Source organism: Halyomorpha halys, unplaced genomic scaffold, assembly GCF_000696795.3.
Source record: "Halyomorpha halys isolate HHAL.00 unplaced genomic scaffold, Hhal_1.1 Scaffold332.1, whole genome shotgun sequence".
NCBI lineage: Eukaryota > Metazoa > Arthropoda > Insecta > Hemiptera > Pentatomidae > Halyomorpha > Halyomorpha halys.
In genome coordinates this window covers 291,319-296,785 of record NW_027108633.1, presented here as the reverse complement: position 1 = coordinate 296,785, position 5,467 = coordinate 291,319, and the positions used below count along the sequence as shown (strand labels likewise).

General features: G+C 30.1%; 1 long non-coding RNA gene across 1 annotated transcript in view; it reads right to left on the bottom strand.

The window, feature by feature from the left end:
- Positions 1–3,014: 3,014 nt before the first annotated feature.
- LOC136795650 (uncharacterized) overlaps positions 3,015–5,467 on the bottom strand; it is a 41,424-nt gene continuing 38,971 nt past the window's right edge. Inside the window, exon 2 of the long non-coding RNA XR_010843283.1 lies at positions 3,015–3,251. This is a non-coding gene — a long non-coding RNA (uncharacterized lncRNA). The remainder of the gene's footprint in view (positions 3,252–5,467) is intronic.

Below are 5,467 nucleotides of genomic sequence, written 5' to 3'. Positions count from 1 at the left end.
AATCCTTGATAAGAAAGTAAAATTAATAACAATATGACAACATTCGTAGACTTAATAAAACAAATAATTGCCTAATGGAAAAAAAGGGAAAAAAAAACATACGTTAATTTGAAAACAGGTCGAAGAGAAAATAAATAAAATATAAGTTATGTCAATAATGGAATTGATAACTACAGAATTTATACCAGGATGTCCTGCAGCAGCCTGAGCTTCAGTCTTCGGGTTGAGGTTGGGTTTCGCTAGTTGTAGGTCACTGCTCCTTTAACTGTCGGTAACTGAGAGTGGGCCAACACATTCGTACCTATAACTGTTCACTATTAATTTATTACCTTCAATACTCATGCCAATCAGCATATTAATGAATGAAATTAACTAATAAACTGAAGATATCTAAATTAATGTTTTTTTTTTTAAGTTTTAGAATCGATTAGATTTACAGGTTAGTCATTTAGTTCATTATATTTGAGTGATATATTCATTAACAATATTTCTTTTTTTTTTCTTTTATGTTGTAACATTAAAACTAAATAACTTTATGATATCAAATAATTTATTTGATATTATTTTTAACGTAAACTGGAATAATTATTAAAAGTTGAGGCCAAGGAGACAGCAGAGGGGGAGAGGAAAGAAGGGGGGAAAGGAGAAGGCTGAGGAATTAGAGGCGAGTCGAGTCAACATCATTAGGCGCCAAGAGAGAGAGAAACAAGATATTTGCATAAGGCATTACAAGTTTTACATCGGGCCAATCAAACTTGGGACTTAATATTCCGAGCTAAGTCCTCCCGAGATAAGCCATAGGAGTGCTAATTTCCTCTGGCGTTATTATGAAGCCCCCCGGTGGAATATCAACGCCGGCAAGTATTAAACTTGGCAGCCCTTAATGCGGTTCCCAGCCAGCTCCAACCGTAATTATCCAGAAACAGTGGTCCCAACTTGTCCTACAAGTCCCAGGTCCTAGCCCCGCCCACGACCGCAAAGGAGGAAGCTTCATTATTCAAAAGGAAAACACCTTCATTCAGCTTGAATCGGCTTCGTATATTTGATTCTTATTATTAAAAACATTAACCCCCACATTTCGAAACTAAGTTATGTTTTTATTCTAAATGTTTATTTGAACATTGGATAAATTAAATGTCTCAGAAATTAAAATATATAAAAAAATAAAATTATCAAGAATTCGTTCAGGGAAGAAACAATCACTGAGTGAAAACTTATTTTTAATATTACTTACATTTAATTCTTGGCCTTCATTGGGAACCAGATACATGAACGTGTAAAAGGAGATAAACCCATATTGAAATTTTTCGAAATAATTATTATTAAATCAGTAGCTTTCATATTGAATCAGAAATAGATTGCTAAAATATTGTTTTTATTAGAAATAACAAAATTTTGAAAAATAAAATAAAAAGTTCGATTTTTCCTGGTTTAAAAAATAAAACAACTAAGCCTAACTGTAGTACTTAAAAAGCCATTTCATTTTCTCCTCCTATACTCCTAGATTATTTGTAAATATTTGAATATTTTGTACCGCAGTCGCACCTTGGTTTGTATGAAATAGTTAGTAACAACCGGAATTGATGAATTCACAAAAAAACGTTATAAAAAATTTCATTCCAAGTTATCGGAATTCAAAGTTGGATTGACTTACAACGTGGGAAATTCTACTTTCTCTCGAAAACTGAAGCCTTTGCTATTTCAGGAAATTCTGTCTTGAACTTTTTATTTGTCTATTTTTTTTTATTACTATCGTTATTATTTTTTTCTCTCTATCTTTTTATAAAAAATATTCTCTTATAATTTTCATAACGTTTTAATTACATAAGTCAGTTATTTGTTCTATTAAATCAATAAATATAAGTTGCTTTGTTCGGAATTTTTTTTCTCCTTATTTCTTGTTTTAACTTACATAATTATTATTTTTCAAATAAATAATTCAAGTTTTATCCATTTTTGTCTCAACACATTTTATTTTTCTTCATAAAAAATTTTGCTTTTAAGGTTAGTGACTTCCAATTTTAAGATTTTTTTAATTTAAATTATTACCACACATAATTTTAATAAAAAAAATCATAAAATTGGAAGTCATTAACCTCAAAAGACATTTTTTTTTATGAATTGACTCACCAAACTTCCTATAGAGATAATCCAGATTTATTTTTCTTATAAATCCGACGTTTCGGCCAATCCGGCCATCCTCAAGGACATCTACCATAAAACAGCTTTTATTACATGTATGATATTAACAATTCAAATTACTTAACATTATTATTTATAATTTATCTTACCTTAATACAATTTTGGAACTAAAATTATTTAAACACTCAACTTCATGCAGGCTATTCTGCCCAGGTCACAACAACAATTTCTATTTAGCATTAAGATCATACATGTAATAAAAGCTATTTTATGGTAGATGTCCCTGAAGATGGCCGGATTGGCCGAAACGTCCCACTTATAAGAAAAATAAAATGTGTTGAGACAAAAATGAATAAAACTTGAATTATTTATTTACAGAAAATTAACCCATCTCAAGAAAGTGTAAAGATTAAAAATATAATAATTATTTTTATCTATTTATTAATTTTTTCAATAAAATATCCTTGTTAGTTATAAGTGTTAAATAATTATAACATTATAGTATTTCGGGGTGTCTTTGGCATGGGACTATTCTCTACCATTTTCAAATGTTAAAAGTAAATCAAACTGTTAATTTTTTTTAAAAATTTAATTTCTAATTTTTTCTTTGATTCAGCTTGTTATTATTTGTCAACAATAACAATTGTAAAAGTTGGCTACTTTTGCCAATATTCAGATCCATAAAATGAGAATTATTGTCATTATTTCAGACACAAAATAAGAATTTTAAAATATTAGCTCTAAACATAATTATGTGTCTATATAAAAAGGCTATCTTCAGTTTGTGCAGATGGTAGCCTGCATCTGCACAAACTGAAGATAGCCTTTTTTTTTATTGCTGTATTATCGTAAACTCTAGAAGGTCTACATACCAGGCAGAAGAAGCTGAAGAACTGGTCAAAAACCACATCTTCCATGGGCTCATCTAGAGAATAATGTTCGAAAAGCATTATTGCCGATTCGTCATCAGTTTTTGTGACCCGTAGATGATGGCATGGGGAAGATAAGGCACGCTTGTTGACTCTGCAGTAATAGGACCCCAATGGGCGGATCATGAGGTCCGGAGGATGTCACCTTGCCCAATCGCTAATAGTCTCGGTCCAGGGAATCTGAAACCGGCGGGAAGAGAAGCAGCTTTATTATCCGTTGGTCATGCATATTATCAGCATATTGGTCGATGTCTGCCATTCCTGTAGAAGAAATCAGAGGAATCAGTTTTTAAAATACATACCAGATAAGTCTAATTCTTGGATATAATGCAAGTAATATTTAGTCACCAACTTCAATGCTCCAAATTCTTTCAACTTTTTATGTGATATTTTATATTGTTATAACTATGCTTACGATCGAAATACTTTTCAAAGATTTTTACAAATTATCAACTAACTAAGGCAGAAAGAGAATTATACATGTAATTTTTTTTTTCAAGGAGCTCTTCATCCAATTGCTATTATGACAAAGATACCATTTAAATTTTTCAACAACCAAATTGTTTTTCATAGAAACGAGGAACAACATTTTGCGAATATATTTCAGCACTTATCAGGAAAACTTCTAATATTAAAAAAATAATCATAATACATTACTTCAAGGTTCATTTAACGAGAGTTATTTAACTGAGCTCTAAAAGAATTCTTTACGATGAAATTTTACGATACACTTTTTCAAATACCAATATATTTTTTAAAAACAGGTTCATTATTAAGGATTTATTATTTCACATTATTAGGGAAAAAATGTGATCAGTCTTATGCATTTGTATTCATTTTCTGCAATTTATAAATATATTTATACTATTTTGAGATATAGGAGTTTATTTGGGTTCAAATTGAAAATTGTTAAATACCCCATAAAGTACTTTCTAATGAACATCCCCGTAAGAGTAGCAGTTTTCACGATATTCACCAAAATTTTAAAATTTAAAATTTTTAAAATTTGTATGTCACCTTTTGTTGAAAAAAAAAGATTTAACTTACCGAGTTCTATTATGGTTTAATTTGAAGTCTGGTCTATGCACTATGATTTAGCTTTGTAATAATTATTTTCTTAAGACTAATAGTATCCATGATATTTGCCAGAAAATAATAATAAATTACAAAAAGATGATTTCTCGTTTTAAAATATTGGTTTCGAAAAAAATTTATCTTAGGAATTATTTAACAGAAACAGCTCTATTAAGACTAATATTAAAGCTCGTTAAATTCACTATAAAGTAGTTTAATATTTCAGCCACTTCTAATAGTTAAGAAGTGATTGGTAATAAACCTAAAAATATACGACGGTTATTTTGAAAAATCTGCTGTATTAGAGATATGGACCCGCAGAGAGAAGTAAACGTTTTACTTGTTTCTATGTTCCTCAAACATTTTCCCTAAGAATCCAATAGCAGAAACTAATTTGCACTTATTTTTAGGTACACGAATATTTTAAGCTCCTTTTAAAAGACTTGTAAAAAGTGAAATTTGTTTTCGGTCGTAAATAGTAGGTATTAATAAATACTAGATACATCAAGTCAAATTCCTTGATTTGCTGCAATATCAAAAAATCCCTTATTTCTGACCTTGACTCAGACAACCATATAATTCATACCAGAGGTCTGCCCTCAGACCTATAATCATTCAGTTAACTAATGTTATAAATATCCGAACACTAACATATAATTCAATTTTCTAAAATAAAGCAAACACCTTAAAAGGACAGAATTTATGCAAAATTATGTGTATTTTTTTTCATATTAAGGCTTTGAAAAAAAATAAGTTGTTTCTGAAGCAACAATTATTCCTAAAATAAAACAAAAATTGTCATTCGTTATGTAAATATGTTTGCATCATTTATTTTTTTTTTCTTCACATAATAGTAATATAATTCATTGACTCATGACTATTAATTTGGTACAATTCGCATAATAGTGTAGCATTTTCAGTAAATGTAAGTAAGTCTGGAGAAATGATGATCGTCCATATCAAAAAATTAAAATGTCAAATGTCATCATCATAATCAATCCTCTTGAACCGCATTAAGCAATGTAAGGAGGAAGTTAGAGCCTTTTCCTGCTCCGTCGGTCTGCAAGGTACCTTCTATCATTCCATTGAAGTATTTTCTGGAAATCGTTTCTTACCTCATCTTCCAAATTCCTTATAGGTTGTCCTCTTCCTCTCTTGCCCTTTACTTTGGCTCAGTAGGCCTCGTATCCTGCTAGCTATCCTCCTGGGTTCCATTCGCAGATGTCCCAGCCATATCAGTCGATTCTCTTTTATCACATGTTGCATACTCTGCATCCTCAACCTTTCGAAGGAATCTCATTTCTGACGCTTATATCTATTAC